Here is an 18,283-nt window from a genome sequence, read left to right as displayed (position 1 = left end):
TTTCGAGCCTAGAAATGACTGTTGATGATATTGGAGGGTGAACACTTAAATGGCTAAGGTCTCCGCTAAACCAGACAAAGAGATGTCACACAAATGTATTAATATCGCCAACAGTACTCTCTGGGTATTAGTCTTAGTTTTATTTTTAAAAAGTCTCCAATTTGTTAAATACTGCGGCAGTTTTGTAACACAACAGCAGAGTTTTCAGGCTAGGCTGCTCCCCCATCCCTCCCCCCCCCACCATTACAGAGTTACAGAAATATGTATTAGAAACAATGTTCAAAGTTTGCTTCAGCTTGTTATAACGGCTTTGATAAAGAAAGGAATAGCTTTGTTTATTATTTTAAAAGAATTTTTTTTAAAGACACATTTGCTGTTTATGGTTAATTGCTGTTTTTTTTTTAAAAATCCTTTTCTGTTCTGCTTATTAAATATCCTTAACTAGGAGTTTCCTGTGGCATGCTAATAAAGAGAAAAAAAAAACCCCTGCAAATCTGGAATAAAAATGCAAAATGCTGGATGCACACAGATGGTCTGCAGGTATCTGTAAAAGGAAAATGCAGGTTAATGTTTTTGGGCACGGACCTTTGATCAGAACAGATTTTTAGTTTCGCTAAAAGGTCCGCACCCGAAATGTAATAACCTGTCTTCTCTCTTTACAGATACTGACTGACCTGCCGTGCATTCCCAGCATTTTCTGTTCTTCTTTCTAGATGTAAGGAGCCATGTTCAAGCCCCAGCCTTATCCAATGTTTGGAGCTGGGCAGTGACGCCATATGGAGCGCACTGCTTACTGGCGACTGGCAGGTGATCTATGCTACACTGCCCAATGATGCAGTATTGCACTTAACAGCGTGGAGGATGGAAAGCATTCGAAATAAGAAGCAGAGATATTGAAACTATATACTGTTATCTTCTTCAACACCCCTCAGTTTCTTTATATAGAGATTCTAGACATAAAATTATATAATTGATTACGGGAGGGAAAAGTCTTTACTTATTATTTTGTCTTTGGGACGTTCAAAGATAACAAATCAACAGAACACAGGACAGTTGATACCTTGTAATTAATGTGTCAGTGCACTTGAAAACAATTTTGTTTTTTATAATTCATAATGCATAATTAGTAGGTGTACAATGACTAGCCTAACAATGCAGGAACAACTTTCATTAAAGTGTTAGTGGGACCCAGCTATTGCCACCAAGAACCCCTTGGAGATGTCATTATATCCCGTTAATGCTTGTCATGACATTACTTCTCGAATGTAAATGGAGTTTCCATTCTAAATGGCATGGGATTCCTGAGCAGATATACATAGTGGTTATAGTGTGCAATTATACTCTTGCATTGGTGCAAAGCAAAAATGAGAGTTTAACTCTGGAGCCAGGTCCCCTGACACTGAAACGCAGCGATGGGAGACCCCTCAACTGCTCCCACCCTCCACCGCTCCCGTTCTCCCGCCAGGGAGGCCAGCTCCCCACCATTTAGGCTTGACATCGCATGCAGTGTAACTTCAGTGCACTGGGAAACTGGGTTTAATAAAGTGATTAGACAGTCCAGTGAAGCTCTGGGGACACTAGAAAAGGTTTTTTTTTAACATTTTGAGAACGCAAACGGTTCCCACCAGTGGTCTCAAGACGTTTCAAATTTACCCACAGGAGCCAAGAAAATGTGTTTCAAGCCAGACACCATCAATCAGTTGCCACTGACTGCAAGTCTCAGACCTGCAGCACAGTATAACCAGAACCTTCGATTCCATTATCATTCCAAACCCGTTTTCACGATCGATCGAAAATCTTAACAGCTGGACCTTCCAATTTCCTCACGATTATAGTTCCTATTTCATAGAATCATAGAATCATACAACCCAAAAGGAGGCTATTCGGCCCATCGTGCCTGTGCTGGCTCTTTGAAAGAGCTATCCAATTAGTCCCACTTCCCTGTTCTTTCCCTTCAGCCCTGCAGATTTTTCCCTTTCAAGTATTTATCCAATTCCCTTTTGAAAGTTACTATTGAACCTGCTTCCACCAGCCTTTCAGGCAGTGCGTTCCAGATCGTAACAACTGGCTGCGTTAAAAAAAAATTCTCCTCACTCACCTCTGTATACAGTGTCTGTCCTGTTTATTCTTGGTACTATTGTATTATTGTAATGGTGCTGATGCTGTTTAATAATTGCTGTGTCACTCTTTATACACAGGAGACCCTGTTACAGAAGAATGGGCCCAGTGGAGTGCGTGTTCAGTAACATGTGGTCAAGGGTCGCAGGTGCGAACCAGAGCTTGTGTGTCATCTTACGGGATACTGTGCAGCGTGCCTTTAAGAGAATCAAGGGTTTGCAATAACACTGTCCTCTGTCCAGGTAGCGTTAGCAATGGATGAGTAAAAGTATGAATGTTTAATTATATGACAAGATATAGACAAGAAGGCCGAAAAAATCGTTCTCAAATTCTTGCATTTTGCTTCTGTTTCTGCCTTTTGTTTTTTTCTCAGTATGATTGAATATTTAGACATTTTACCTTTTATAAGCTTAAAGCAGTGTGGAAGTCAAAAATCTTTTAAATTGGTGTCAGAATGATTATGTTTGTGACTGACAAGATGCAGTACAACCCACATTCTTGTGTGTAGCTAGATAATCTCAACACTACAATTTGACCTGTCAACAAATCGCATTGTTTAGGCTAAAACATCAGGTAAATTGGAAACTTTTCTTGTCATTATGCCGCCATATGTTGTACGGAAGCCTGTTCGGCTTTATTTATTTATTTCAACACCTTTCTGTAGATCCTGAACTGTTTACATTCCGATTTCTCTGTTAACTTGCTGCCTTATGGCTGGTGCAATGTTGTTCAATAGTGATTGCTTGAATATGCTAAAATGACTTGTTGTTTCGTTCAAGATCGAGACCATAATTGCTCGAGCCAACTTCATCACAGAGGGACTAGCAGTGTCGGGGGAAAAAAAAAGCAACAAAAGGAAATGTACATTTAATGGCAAAGAACCCAGTGAACTGTCAGAGCATGTTGGCATTCGATTCGGAGCCTTAGCACCAGAATAGAACAGAACGGTTATGGAATCAAACCTAATTTGCATTCTTTCCAAATGCAGAAAAGGTCTGTTATATAACTGCAGACAAATTTAATTTAAAGCCTATTTTTTTTTTGCCTCTCACTACACCACTGTAATTACTGGTGATATAAGCTGACAAGCCAGTGTTCACTTCAGGGTTGGATTATAAAACATTCGATACTGGACAGGCACAGGCCAAGAGCTTGCACAGGATAACGTGAAATGAGCTCCTGCTGTTTTTTTGGTGGATTTGAGTAGGTGGGTGTAAATGCAGGAGCACAGGATAATAAATTTGGTCCGGAGTCCTGACACGCACGCTGGCATCGTGGGAATCTTGCCCGACTGAGCGCTCTTTCTCTTTGAATTCATTCTCGGGCTGCGGGCGTCGCTGACGAGGCTGGCGTTCTTATTGCCCATCCCTGGTCGCCCCCAAGGAAGGAGGCAGTGGGCCTTCTTTGCTGCGGTTTGTTGCAACTGAGAGGATCACTAGGCCCCTTTGGAGGACAGCTAAGAGTCGACCACGTCGAGAATCATGCTGCTTCCAGTGTGTGCAATCCCATGGGATAAATGGATTTGCCAATTGGCAGCGGCATTGCTGAGTTTCTCTAGCCATTGATAGAGACTGCACAGGAGGCCTTTGGCTAAAGACTTGGTATAGTCACTGGAAGACACATTGAAAGGCAATTAATGCTCAATCATTTTGTTTGACTAGTTCTCCAGCCTTTACCTCTGTTCTATCTTGAGATTAATGTTTATTTAAACAATAAAGGGATCAATGGTACCAGGGAATCGAGCGTGGTTAGTTGGACTGAAGGATGAGTCTGTCAGGTTAAGTCCTTCAAATTGAACTGCCTCGACTCGGTTTCCTGCTACAGTATGCAGGGAAGTTCTTTATTGCTGTTCAATTACTATTTCAGCCACTCTTACTTGATAAAAAAGAGTTGAAAATTGACACTAAGCACAAAGAATGACCAAATAAAAGTCCCAGTTACAGATGCACTGTGCTGCTAACTGCAGTTGGGTTTAATTATTTTTGCCAAGAGTCACAGAGTAGCAGTAAAGTGTAACGCTAGCAGTAATCCCCCAGTGGCTCTGTTGATGAAGGCAGTGTTCAACTGGGTCGTAGGGACAAGAAAGATCCAGGCTTGATTCCCGGCCTATGCTGGAGTAGCTTTCTCAGCTAGGATGGCAATAGGGGCACTGTAATTGAATCTCTCTGGGTTGAGAGGATAACGGGTGGCGGTTGCGGGGGAACAGGTCAGGGTTCGAGCTCCTAAATACTCTTCAGTGACCCCTGCTGGAAAACATACACATGTGTATTTGTGGAGAGCAGGATCAGGCTCAGGAGTGAGGCTGTCATCGTTGAACAGTGTGTCCAGGCTCACATCATGTTTTCCACCCAACCTGAGTGAGGTGCCAGTGAGTAATGGGCAGCTGTGGACTTGTATTTTAATAAGAGGCAAAGCTTCAAGAGAGCTGGGGAGAAAAGGCCAACAGCAACGGGGCTGTACACTGGAACCCTTATTTAGACACCCCTTATATCTTATTATTCTTGCTATGTGCTGATTAAATACATATTTTCCCTTAATTCCCCAGTGATTTTACTCTACTGCACTTTTTCCTATAGGCAATAATGATGTCTGTTCATGTGCGGCTGGCTGAGAGCAGTGATTGGTTAACACTGAGTCACATGTTAGACATCTTGCGCGGGTCTGCGCTGTTGACATTTTAGCCAATCACCATGCTGCACTTTCAAACAAACCTGATTAAATTCTTTTCATTCGAGAGAGAGAGAGAGAAAGAGAGAGAGACACTAAATGCACTATGCTTGTGCCATTCGCCTATCACATATTAAGCAATTAATATAATTTCTAGTGGATCTGTGATAAAAAGCATAGAAGAGGGGGCGGAGCAGCTACAGTGCAGCACAACACTTTTGTCTTTCACTTCTGGCCTGTCAGTTTAATGGAAGCACACCGAGAGATAAGATGGAGTCACCTCCCTTTAGGCCGTGAAGTTATTGAGCAGACTTAACACGTGAATTACTTCAATCCATCTTTCACAGAGTTCCAGGGCACAAAAGTCTCCTTGAATAGATCACTCATAGGTACAAATTTGAAAGCCCACTCAAAGATTCTTAGTTCTTGATGGTAGAGAGAGGTGTGTGGGTTTTGAGTCACATCCAAGCCCTGATCTGTCCCACCTGACAGTCCTCGATGCTGTCACTGGGATTGCCACTCACTCCCCTTTATGCAAACGCACAGCCCAGAATATGAATAAAATGTGAATATTATAATTTATTAATAGTCTCGAGGGAGAAGTGGAAAATGCAAAATCCGTCTGCATTCATAATTTATAATTGTTTAACATCAAGGGAAAAATTCCTTACTTTAACCACTGTTTGAATGGAGTTGCTGTCCTGCATAGTAAATTGAAATGATGGGTTCATTTTAATTTAATTTTAATGGATGGAAAGTCCCCCCAGGGCCCGCTGACCTCTCCGCCAGATCCCCCCAAACACTCTTTCAGTGTCCTAAGCTCCGTGCTGGGATTATGAGCGTGTAAATTCTACACTAATAGTTCAGAAATTACTGTTTGCGGTATCAGCATTTCAGCGTAAGGGTGTATATAAACATTTCTCAGTCCCGTATTTTAAATGGGCCAATTATCAATTTATTTTAAGTGGGTTAAAATGGCTTCCCTTCTCTGCACTATCGCATCCAGGATCCCAGAATCCCTCAGTTTCCTTATCTACATGCTGTGCTCCCTTGGCGACACCACCTTTAGCCTCAGGGCGTCTGCTTTCACATGAGTCCAGCTGAACCTCTCCACCTCTTAACCTCTTGATCGCCTCCATTTTGTGAGGCTGCCTATCCAAAATCAAGTCTTAGATGAACCTCAACTTCCCGCCCAGCAAAACATCGGGATGACTGAAGCCATTGTCCTCGGTCCCTGCCGGTAATCTCCACTCCCTTACCACTGATTCCAACACTCCCTCCCCGGCCACTCACTCAGGATCAACCACACCATCTGTAATCTTGGCATCGTGTTTGACCCTGATCTGACCTATGAAACCCACACATCCCATCCATCACAAAGATCGCTTGCTTCCACCTACACCTCACTCCACCTCTGTCCCTACCCCAGCCTCTTGCCACTGCGATCATTACATAAGCATTTATCACCTCCGGACCAGACCAATCTAACACTCTCCTTAATGGCGTTCCATTCTTCCCCTCCAAAAACTCCAACTTTTTCAAACTCTGCCACATGTATTTTGTCCCACATTAAAGCCCACTCATCCAACCCCCTCCCCCCACCCTCCCTGACCTACAATAGCTCCCTGTCCCTGAAAGCATTCATTCACAATCCTCGTGCTTGTCTATAAATCCCTCCATGGCCATGCCCTAACCCATGCCCAGTGTCCTCCAGTCCTAAAGCCCTCCTGAATGCCGCGTTCCTCTAATTCTCGGCATTGCCCCCACTTTGCCTTACCGGCCACCTTGCACCTGGTGTATGGAATTACCTCTGCTTCTCCACCTCTCTCTTCGCCATTGAAAACCTCTTCAAACCCATCTCTTTTGACCAAGCAGGTCAATCGCCTCTCCTTTTCTCCCCGGTGTCTGTTTTCCTTACCCCTGTTTTTGTGAAACCCCCTTTGGGACATTTTTCATATGAAAGACACTATGCAACTGCAGTGTTAATTGGCGTAAAACAGCAGAGGGATGTATCACAGAACATTAATGACTAGGTCAATGAGTCTGCTTTTTTAATGTCATGCATTTAACTCCCTTTTTTTTCACCCTTCTATGTCTCCCCAGCCCATGCACCTCTCCTGGCTGGAAAAACAGGCTGAAAGCTTGCCCCTAGGGCCCTACAAACCCTGCTCTCCAACCAGGCCCTGGGAGGTGGATGAGTGGGGTTCCTGTATGGCTCTCCGTCTGATCTTCCCCCTTTCCCCTGTTGGGAATTGCTTGGTCTCTTTTCCCTGGCTCCTCGCGGCTGCACAATAAGATTGAAAAGCTCCCCCTACAGGGGAAATCATTGGTAAAGCCCATGTGTTGGGGTGGTTTGACTCAGTATTATTAACCTCCAAATGACGTTAACAGGTGAGCACCGTGAGGGTCACCACTAAAGACATTTGCTTATAATGCCACTTCTTTAAAGAAAAATAACATTCCTGTCACTTATATGGCATAATCGTTCAATAAAATTCTGTCTAATGCTAACTATTGTGTAAATAAATGACTGTATATTATTTTATATTTTTCTCTATTTAATGTTTTTCGCATTGACAGTAAACGTCGGACACCTTTGTACTAAAACTGCCATTGCTAAGAGCCTCAGGCGACATTAAAAACATTTGTTATTTCTGAGGGTGTCTTTTTTGGGTTTTCCTCTTGGGAAACCATCATTCCCTAACTGAGAGCAGGTAGGAGACCTGTTCCCACATCTCTGGGAATCACACTCTGGAACTGGACACACCGAGTGTGAGAGAGAAGCCTGTGGTGAGTGCACCCTGATTTTCTTCCCCATCCTTACGGGTGCGACTACCTAAATTCGCCCCCCCACCCCCCCCCGCCCCCACTCCGCACTTCCCCCCCCCCCCCCCACCCGACCCCGACAACCGTGGCACCTTCTGAGAATCTGCCCAATGGGAAATGGCGAGCACAGAGCTGTACTCAGCAGTGTGTGGCATAGCTCGGCAGCACCCTCCCACCCCACCCGCCCGTACGTTGTGCCCCACACCCCTCCCCCCCTCCACGTCTGGGCAGCCTGAGAAGTTCACCTAAGCTTTTTATTATTAATATGTCTAACCTCTGCTTTTACAGACTACTTTTATTCTGTTGTAGTGCACGGCGTCTGGGAAGACTGGTCACCCTGGAGTTTATGTTCATTTACCTGCGGTAGAGGCCAAAGGACAAGGTCTAGGTCGTGCAATTCTCCTCAGTATGGCGGCCGATCATGCGATGGACCGGAATCACAAACAAAAATCTGCAATATTGCCCTGTGCCCAGGTGAGTGCAACACTCAGTCATAAAGTGGCTTCTCAGTGTGCTGCTATGTCATTGGAACAGGAGGAGGCCATTCAGCCCTCGAGCCTGCTCCGCCATTCAGTTAGATCGTGACTTATCTGTATCTTAACTCCATCTTACCCGCCTCGTTTCCGTAACCCTTAATACCCTTGCCTAGCAAAAATCTTAGCAATCTCAGTTTTGACATTTTCAATTGACCCCCCCAGCCTCCACAGCTTTTTGGGGGAGAGAGTTCCAGATTTCCACTACCCTTTGTGTGAAGAAGTGCTTCCTGACATCACCCCTGAAAGGCCTAGCTCTAATTTTAAGGTCATGCCCTCATACCCCCTTGCCTGTTGTGATATTTTTTTGCCTACGTTTCTTGTGGGAACATAAAGAATTGAAGACCTTGCTAAAACTCCGCTTAATAAAGCCACAGTTAAAGAACCATAATTCCTTGCCCTATAAAGTTAGTTAAGAAAAGCTTTCATCTCAATCCTCTGGACCAAAGTGGAAGTTCGTGGCAGATAATGGAAACTCATGGTTGATTGATAATCGCTGCTAAATTAAGCTGCAATGGAACAAAGTGGTATAACGATATCTGACAAGACAGTGCAGCCTGTACTGAAGGTCACCTGCACAGAATAGGGCAACTTGCCCCATTGCGTTCATTCACAGTCCGTTTTTTTATTAATTCATCCTCGGGATGCGGGCATTGCTGGCAAGACCTGCATTTCTTACCTATCCCTAGTCGCCCTGAGAAGGTGGTCTAGGGCCTTCTTGAACCGCTGGTAGAGGCTTGATACAACTGAATAGCTCGCTCGGCCGCTTCGGAGGGCAGTTAAGCGTCAGCCACGTTGGTGCGGGACTGGAGTCACATATGAGGCCAGACCAGGTAAGGACGGCAGGTTTACTTTCCTAAAGGGCATTAGTGAACCATTTGGGGTTTTTACAACAATCCGACAGCTGTTCAGTTCTAGATTTTTAAAACTGAATTCAAACTGCCCGAATGGCCGTAATATGCAGCTGTGCAGAATCCAGATAAAACTAAGATCTGATCATTCTTTACACGGAATGACCCGGAGCCATTTTGTTACACCTTTTGGATCTCTGAAGTGCTATCCAGATCTAAACAAAAGATCATTTGAGTTCCGCAGGACAGTGCGATTGATTTAAATATCGCTCACCAGCAGGGAGTCACCAACACAACATCGTTTAAGTTGTGATGCAACACAAAATATCAACATACCTCCACGAGGCATGGCTCTTACAGGCACTTTCTCCCCCCAAAAAGGCGAAAATACCCTTCAAAACTTCTGACTGGCAGGGATGTTAAGTCTTGGAATGTGCTACCAGAAGCGGTGATGGAAACAGAATCCATAATAGCATTTTAATAAAGAAGTATATGAATATTTGAGGAATAAAATAGCTTGAAAGGGTATGGGGAAAGGGCAAGGGAATGGGACTGTGAATAGCTCTTCTTGAGAGCTGACATAGGGCGATGGGCCAAATGACCTTCTGTGCTGGAATTTTGTTTGTTTTATTTGTTCCTGGGATGAGGGCAAGCACATTAAAAAGAAATAACTTGCATTTATATAGTGCCTTTCATGACTTAAAGACCAATGAAGTACTTTTTGAAGTGTAGTCATTGTTGTAATCTTGGAAATGAGGCAGCCAATTTGCACACAGCAAGGTCCCACAGATAGCAATGTGATAATGACCAGGTAATCTGTTTTTTTAGTGATGTTGGTTGAGGGATTAATGTTGGCCAAGACACCAGGGAGAACTTCCCATCTCTATTTCAAAATAGTGCCATGGGATCTTTTACATCCACCTAAGAGGACAGACGGGTTAACACCTTATTTGAAAGACGGCATCTCCGACAGTGCAGCATTCCCTCAGTTCTACAGTGGAGTGTCAGCCTAGATTTTTACCATTAATGAGCCAGTTGAGTTTTTACAACAACCCAGCAACTTTTTTTTAATGGACATTTTATTTTTCCTTTGGTGCTACCCACATGTTACTCGAAATATTGAATTCAATTTCACATTTGCTGTGGTGGGATTTAAAGTCAGTGGGGTCGAGTTTCCACAGTGGGGGGTGGTGGGGGGGGGCTGTTGGCTGGTGGTCCCACCGACCGTCCAGTGTAACTTCAGCGGAGACCTTGGAGAAACTGTGCCGTTACTCCAGAGTTTCCATGCAACTTCCACCAAAGTTACGATGGAGGATTGGGAAAATCCCTGGATAAATTTAACCCTTCAACCTCTGTGTTGCTATTCCAACACCATAACCACTATGCTGCCATACCCTATTCTATGATTCTTTGGGGGTAAAATAGACGTCAACGGTAAAGAAAAATCGGGTGGAATCTATCCGCTACCACCAGGTTTAGGCCCTCACCGAAGCTGAATTTTGCTCTCCCAATGATTGCATTAATCACAAAGGTTTGAATTTTTGTTTCCTTCTGCTGCTCTTCTTTAATTAGCCACAATTGTACTGGAACATTTCAGGATACTTCCGATTCTGCTTCCAAAGTAGATCATGCTAACACTCGATATGGAACACACCGGAAATGCCCAGAAGGTCAATCAGCATCTGAAGCAGGTTAACACCTTCAGTGGGCACCTTGGTCTGATTTCTGCTGGTGTGTCCCATGCCGACTGGCCTGGTGTACATTTCCTGCCATTATCCCAATATTCCCAGGTTTTCTTCTTGTCTCAGACTGGCGCTAATTAATCAAGCTGATTGGCAACAGTGCATAAACAACATGCATTTATACAGCGCCTTTAATGTAGTAAAACATCCCAAGGCGCTTCACAGGAGCGTAATCAGACAAAAATTTGACACCGAGACACATAAGGAGATATTAGGACAGGTGACCAAAAACTTGGGTCAAAGAGGTAGGTTTTAAGGCGCGTCTTAAAGGAGGAGAGGGAGGTAGAGAGACGGAGAGGTTTAAGCAGGGAATTTCAGAGCTTGGGGCCTAAGCAACTGAAGGCACGGCCGCCAATGGTGGAGCGATTAAAATCGGGCATGCTCAAGAGGCCCGAATTGGAGGAAACCAGAGATCTCAAAGGGTTGTAGGGCTGGAGGAGGTTACAGAGATAGGGAGGGGCGAGGCCATGGAGGGATTTGAAAACAGGGATGAGAATTTTAAAATCGAGGCGTTGCCGGACCAGGAGCCAATGTAGGTTAGTGAGCACAGGGGTGATGGGTGAACGGGACTTGGTGCAGGTTAGGATACGGGGCAGCAGAGTTTTGGATGAGCTCAAGTTTACGGAGGGACAAATTATACATTGCAAACATCCCTATAAATTGTGCAATTTGGCAATGCTTCCATCTAATCTTGCACTTTCACACCGCTTTCAAAAATCAAGACTTAAATGCCTTTAATAGTCTTTTTGCAATATTTATTTTTAAGTCAGTGCGGTAACCATTAACTATTTAAAAGTGCACTTAGCACACTCTGTTGTCTTTCTGCTATTTACTAAGTGAACTGGCAGCATCAAGTGGTAGAAGTGGGTTCTGCACCAAGTTTGTTGTCATCAGTACAATAGAATCATAGAATCTTACAGCACAGAAGGAGGCCATTCGACCCATCGTGCCTGTGACGACTCTCTGAAAGAGCTATCCAATTAGCCCCACTCCCCTGCTCTTTCCCCATAGCCCTGCAAATTTTTCCTTTTCAAGTATTTATCCAATTCTCTTTTGAAAGTTACTACTGAATTTGCTTCCACCACCCTTTCAGGCAGTGCGTTCCAGATCGTAACAACTCGCTGCGTAAAAAAAATTCCCCTCATCTCTCCGCTGTTATTTTTGCCAATTATCTTAAATTTGTGTCCTCTGGTTACCAACCCTCCTGCCAGTGGAAACAGTTTCTCCCCATCTACTCTATCAAAACCCCTTGTAATTTTGAGCGCCCCTATTAAATTTGCCCTTAACCTTCTCTGCTCTAAGGAGAACAATCCCAGCTTCTCTCGTCCCTCCAGATAACCAAAGTCCCTCATCCCTCGTACAATTGTAGACAGAAATAAAGGTTTCCAATAGAAATAAAGATTTGTTAAGATCAAATCTGGCTTGATGTTCTCAGCAACAGCCCCCCTCCCTCCCGTCCCAACCTATTTAACACGAAGAATTAAAGTTTCTTTGTTCTTTAAATATGTAAAATGTGATATATAAAAAAATGTTGTTTAAACAGTGAGTGGATGAGTGAACTCGCTGACAGATTTTAATGAGCCTGTTTGCAAAGGAGCAGATTTAATGTTAGCAGCGATGATTATTAAACCAGGAAGCATCAGCTATTGGGTCATAGAATCATAGAATCATAGAAGTTTACAACATGGAAACAGGCCCTTCGGCCCAACATGTCCATGTCGCCCAGTTTATACCACTAAGCTAGTCCCAATTGCCTGCACTTGGCCCATATCCCTCTATACCCATCTTACCCATGTAACTGTCCAAATGCTTTTTAAAAGACAAAATTGTACCCGCCTCTACTACTGCCTCTGGCAGCTCGTTCCAGACACTCACCACCCTTTGAGTGAAAAAATTGCCCCTCAGGACCCTTTTGTATCTCTCCCCTCTCACCTTAAATCTATGCCCCCTCGTTATAGACTCCCCTACCTTTGGGAAAAGATTTTGACTATCTACCTTATCTATGCCCCTCATTATTTTATAGACTTCTATAAGATCACCCCTTAACCTCCTACTCTCCAGGGAAAAAAGTCCCAGTCTGTCCAACCTCTCCCTATAAGTCAAACCATCAAGTCCCGGTAGCATCCTAGTAAATCTTTTCTGCACTCTTTCTAGTTTAATAATATCCTTTCTATAATAGGGTGACCAGAACTGTACACATTTGAACTGCGTGCATTAATCCAGCCCTCTCACACTTTCAGGGTCACCAATTCAGCTAAGGCAACATCTTAATGACGTTATTGAAACCCAATACTTAAAACAAATTTACTTTGAGAGACATCAGTAGAGCTGGGCAAGGAACAACAACTTGCATTTATATAGCGCCTTTAACGTAGAAAAAGGTCCAATGGCACTTCACACCTTTGACACGAACCACATAAGGAGATAGTAGGACAGGTGACCAAAAGCTTGGTCAAAGAGGTCGGTTTTATGGAGCATCTTAAAGGAGGAGAGAGAGGTAGAGAGGTGGAGAGGTTTAGGGATGAATTCCAGATCTTAGGACCTGGGCAGCTGAAGGCACGGCCGCCAGTGGTGGAGTGATTAAAATCAAGGATGCGCAAGAGGCCAGAATTGGAGGAATGCAGAGTTCTCGAAGAGGAGTTTTAGGGCTAGAGAGATAGGGAGGGGGCGAGGCCATGGAGGGATTTGAAAACAAGGATGAGAATTTTAAAATTGAGGCATTGCCGGACCGGGGAGCCAATTAAGGTTAGTGAGCACAGGGGTGATGGGTGAATGGGACTTGGTGCGGGTTAGGATATGGGCAGCAGAGTTTTGGATGAGCTCAAGTTTACAGAGAGTGGAAGGTGGGAGGCCAACCAGGAGATTGTTGGAATAGTCAAGTCTGGAGTTAACAAAAGCATAGATGAGGTTTTCTGCAGCAGGTGGGCTGAGGTAGGGGCAGAGACCGGGGACGTTATGGAGGTGGAAGTAGGTGGTCTTGCTGATGGAGCAGAAGCCCAGCTCAAGGCCTTAAAACAATACTTAAAACAAATTTACTTTGAATAAATAAAATCACTAGAGCTGAGCAAAGCAAAAGGAAATCAATCGTAGCACTTTGTAACCTGATGATGAAAAAGGAAATGAGACTTTAAAAGGATCCCTTAGTTGGCAATTCTTCCAAAAATAGACCGATTTATCTTAAAACTTTCTTGCATTTCCTTGGTGCAAGTGGCACTTTCATCTGAGTGGGAGAGTCAGGGGAGGGCTGGGGGTGGGTGCAGAGGTCACCGCTCCCAATTTCTGATGCTCCCAATTTTCCAGTCATTGAAGTTAATTGCCCTTTGATGTGAGGTAACCCCAGATGATTGGGGAGAGCATGAGGCAGTCTCCTCGGAGACTGGGAATCATAGATTAATCCTTTCAGGACCATAGCACCAAGAACAATACTAAAATAGGACAGGCCTCTTTTTTGGTAGATGCAGAAGTTCTCTGTACATTTTTCCATTTAACCCTTAGACTGAAGGAGACGCAAGGTAATTCCAAGGTCCCTGGGCCAAACAGTTTTCAAACTTCTCAGTCCACATAGTAGTAGTTTCATAGTACGGTACAGCACAGGAGGAGGCCATTCAGCCCATCGTGCCTGTGGCCGGCTCTTTGAAAGAGCGATCCAATTAGTCCCACTTCCCTGTTCTTGCTTGTGGGTCGCATAACGTGGCCCTAATTTTATTGTACTAATGCTAGGTAGTAAAAATAGCTTTCTAATTCTAATAGTACTCTAGAATGTTATGTTCAACCTTGCAATGCAAATATAAACAGTTTCATAAAACTTTACTTCTTTCAAAAAATGTTTTATGTATGTTTCCAACTTAGCTTTCTCTGCCCGCAGCACATTCCTGTTCTAGATCATAATATAATTCAGTTTAAAGTAGTTATGGAAATGGACAAAGAAAAATCAAAGTTGAAAGTACCCAACTGGAAGAGAGCAGTGATTTGAGAAGGGATCTAGCACCAGTGGACTGGAAACAAAGATTGGCCAAGAAAACAGTAAATGAGCAATGGCAGGCCTTCCAGGCGCAGATAGTTTGGGTACAAACCAAACATATTCTCATAAGGGAGAAAGATGGGGCATCCAAAACTAGAGCTCCCTGGATGACAAAGGAAATAGAGGTTAAAATAAAACAGAAAAAGGAGGTTTATGACAAATGTTAGGTACAGAATACAGTAGAAAACCAGGCAGATTACAGAGAGTGCAGGGGGATATTGGAAAAGGATATAAGAAGGGCAAAGTGAGAGTATGAGGAAAGATTAACGGGTAATATAAAAGGGAACCCAATTTTTTTTTATAAGTATGTGAAAAATAAAAGGACAGTTAGAGGAATGGTGGCTCTGATTAGGAACAAAAAAGGAAATCCATTTGTGGAGGCAGAGGGTGTGACCGAGGTACTGAACGAATACTTTGCATTTCTCTTCACAAAAGAAGAGGATGAAGTTAATGTCGCAGTAGAGGAGGAGGAGGAGGGAGTGGAGATATTGGATAGGATAAAATCGATAGAAAGGAGATGCTAAATAGATTGGCATCACTCAAAGTTAACAAGTCACCTGGTCCAGACGGGATGCATCCTAGGATGCTGAGGGAAGCTAGGATGGAATCTTTGTACACAATCTTTCAATCCTCTTTGTTGGATTTGGGAGTGTTGCAAGAGGACTAGAGGATTGCAAATGTTACACCCCAAAAAAGGGGAGAAGGATAAACCTGGTAACTACAGGCCAGTCAGTCTAACATCAGTGGTGGGAAAACTACTAGAGAACATTGTCAAGGACAAAATTAATTCTCACTTGGAGAAGCATGGGTTAATAATGGACAACCAGCACAGATTTATTAAAGGCAAATCGTGTCTGACTAACCTGATTGAGTTCTTTGATGAAGTATCAGAGAGGGTTGATGAGAGCAGTGTAGGAGATATTATGTATATGAACTTTCAAAAGGCATTTGGTAAAGTACCACATGACAGACTTACTCAGAAAATAGAAGCGTGTGGGACTAACGGGACGGTGGTAATTTGGGTACATAATTGTCTAAGGGATAGGAGACAGAGAGTAGTGGTGAACGGATGTTTTTCTGACAGGAGAGAAGTATGCAGTGGGGTCCCCCAGGGGTCAGTATCAGGACCATTGCTTTTCTTGTTACACATAAATGATCTGGGTTCAGGGAGCACAGTTTCAAAGTTTGCGGATGATACAAAACTTGGCAACATAGTAAATAGTGAGCAGGATAGTAGGAGACTTCAGGAGGACATAGACAGACTGGGGAAATGGGCAGACACATGACAGATGTAATTTAATTCGGATAAGTGTGAAGTGATGCACTTTGGGAGGAACAACATGGAGAAGCGGTATAATCTAAATGGTACTAGTTTGAGGGGGGTGCAAGAGCAGAGGGACCTTGGGGTGCATAGTCACAAATCTTTGAAGGTGGCAGGACAAGTTGATAAGGCGGTTAAGAAGGTGTACGGGATACTTGGCTTTGTAAATAGGAGCATTGAATACAAAAACAAAGAAGTTATGCTAAACCTTTACAAATCATTGGTTAGGCCTCAGCTGGAATATTGTGTACAATTCTAGGCACCGCACTTTAGGCAGGATGTCAAGGCCTTGGAGATGGTATAGAGGAGGTTTACCAGGTTGATACCAGGGATGATGGACTTCAGTTGTGTGGAGAGATTGGAGATTGTTCTCCTTAGAGCAGAGAAGGTTAAGGGGAGCCCTAAAAGAGGTATTCAAAATTGTCAGGGGTTTTGATAGAGCAAGTAGGGATAAACTGTTTCCTCTAGCAAGTGTGTCGGTAACGAGAGATCATGGATTTAAAATAATTGGCATAAGAACTAGAGGGAAAATAAGGAGAAATTGGATATGTACTTGAAGAGGACTAATTTGCAGGGTTATGGGGAGAAAGCTGGGATGTGGGACTAAATTGGACAGCTCTCTCAAAGAGCCAGCACGGGCTCGACGGACCGAATGGCCCCCTTCTGTGCTGAAGATTCTATGATTCAATGATTCTATTCCAGATCTGGCTCTGATGTACGTAGCCCCAAATCAGTCCCCAATTGGCGTAACAAGGAGCCCAAATGATGGTCTTTTAGATCAATCATGAGACTGAGCACTGCAAATTGACCTTCTTATGCCTAGCAACTAGGTCAATCCGCTACACTAAGATCAGGCCGACATTTGGATTGGAAAGTGGCCCGTGTTCCCAAGAAGATAACTCATCAATAGAGCAGGCAGCCACTCATAAGAGCATGATTGCAACAACCCATTCAGACATACTGGGGGTGGGGGGTCAAGGGGGTAGATTTATGCCTTCACCCTCCCCCCCCCTCCGGGCAATAATTTGACGGAGCGGATCGCATACCCTTTATAGAACCCGTTCGATTTTGATTCCATTGAAGTTAACGGAATGAGAATCATAGACTCATACAGCACAGAAGGAGGCCATTCGGCCCATCGTGCCTGTGCCAGCTCTTTGAAAGAGCTATCCAATTAGTCCCACTCCCCTGCTCTTTCCCCATAGCCCTGCAAATGATTCCTTTTTAAGTATTTATCCAATTCCCTTTTGAAGGTTACTATTGAATCAGGCCGTGGATTCCAGATTAGAAGAACTCACTGCATTAAAAAAAAATCTCCTCATCTCTCCCCGGGCTTTTTTTGCCAATTATTTTAAATCTGTGCCCTTTGGTTACCGGCCCTCCTGCCAGTGGAAACAGTTTCTCCCCATCTACTCCATCAAAACCCTTCATAATTTTGAACACCTCTTTTAAATCTCCCCATAAGCTTCTCTGCTCCAAGGGGAACAATCCCAGCTTCTCCAGTCTCTCCACATAACTGAAGTCCCTCATCCCTGGAACAATTCTAGTAAATCTCTTCTGCCCACTCTCCAAGGCCTTGATATCCTTCCTAAATTGTGCTGCCCAGAATTGGACACAATACTCCAGCTGGGGCCTAACCAGTGAATCAGGAGGGTGTATATAAAGGATGTGCGATCCACCCCACTGGATAACCCACCCAGGCAGTGAAAACAAAAATCTACCTCAAGGTTTTGGCTTCGAAACCATGAGTCTCATCCACCTGGTTACAGTCCAACAAGTGACGCTGTGGCATCTTAGGTTGACAGAGGCCTGGCACCTGGCCTCTTCCCCTGCTTCTTGAGATCAGGTGGTGTAAGCTTTATTAATGGGCACCTGAGGGACGACACAGTGCGAAAGAAATGGGAAATGCTCAAAACAAACAATCTGATTCAAATCTGCTTTAAAAGGTACAATGCTTGGATTTGACTAGAATACTGGGCAGCATTAACTTTTACACGTTCATGCCGTCAGCACAGAGCCTGTAGGGAGTGGGGTGGGGAGGGAGGGGGTGAACGTACACCAGAACCCGATAAGCACTCTCGGAGGATGGAGCAAATTCGTAGCATTTACCCTGATATATACTGAAGAGTCATTTCAAATATTGACGGTCATTTTAAACTCACGGGGAGGAATTTCAGCCCCTCTGCCCGACGGCAACCGGGCAG

General features: G+C 44.0%; 1 protein-coding gene across 1 annotated transcript in view; it reads left to right on the top strand.

Annotated features, from left to right (window-relative positions):
- The first annotated feature begins 2,328 nt into the window (after positions 1 to 2,328).
- LOC137321561 (adhesion G protein-coupled receptor B3-like) overlaps positions 2,329 to 18,283 on the top strand; it is a 105,435-nt gene continuing 89,480 nt past the window's right edge. The window contains exons 1-2 of the mRNA XM_067983958.1: positions 2,329 to 2,360; positions 7,921 to 8,085. The gene's annotated coding sequence lies outside the window, so the exon portion shown is untranslated. The remainder of the gene's footprint in view (positions 2,361 to 7,920; positions 8,086 to 18,283) is intronic.

This window comes from Heptranchias perlo, chromosome 5 (genome assembly GCF_035084215.1).
Source record: "Heptranchias perlo isolate sHepPer1 chromosome 5, sHepPer1.hap1, whole genome shotgun sequence".
In the NCBI taxonomy this organism is placed as follows: Eukaryota; Metazoa; Chordata; class Chondrichthyes; order Hexanchiformes; family Hexanchidae; genus Heptranchias; species Heptranchias perlo.
This window is presented reverse-complemented; position numbering and strand designations above follow the sequence as displayed.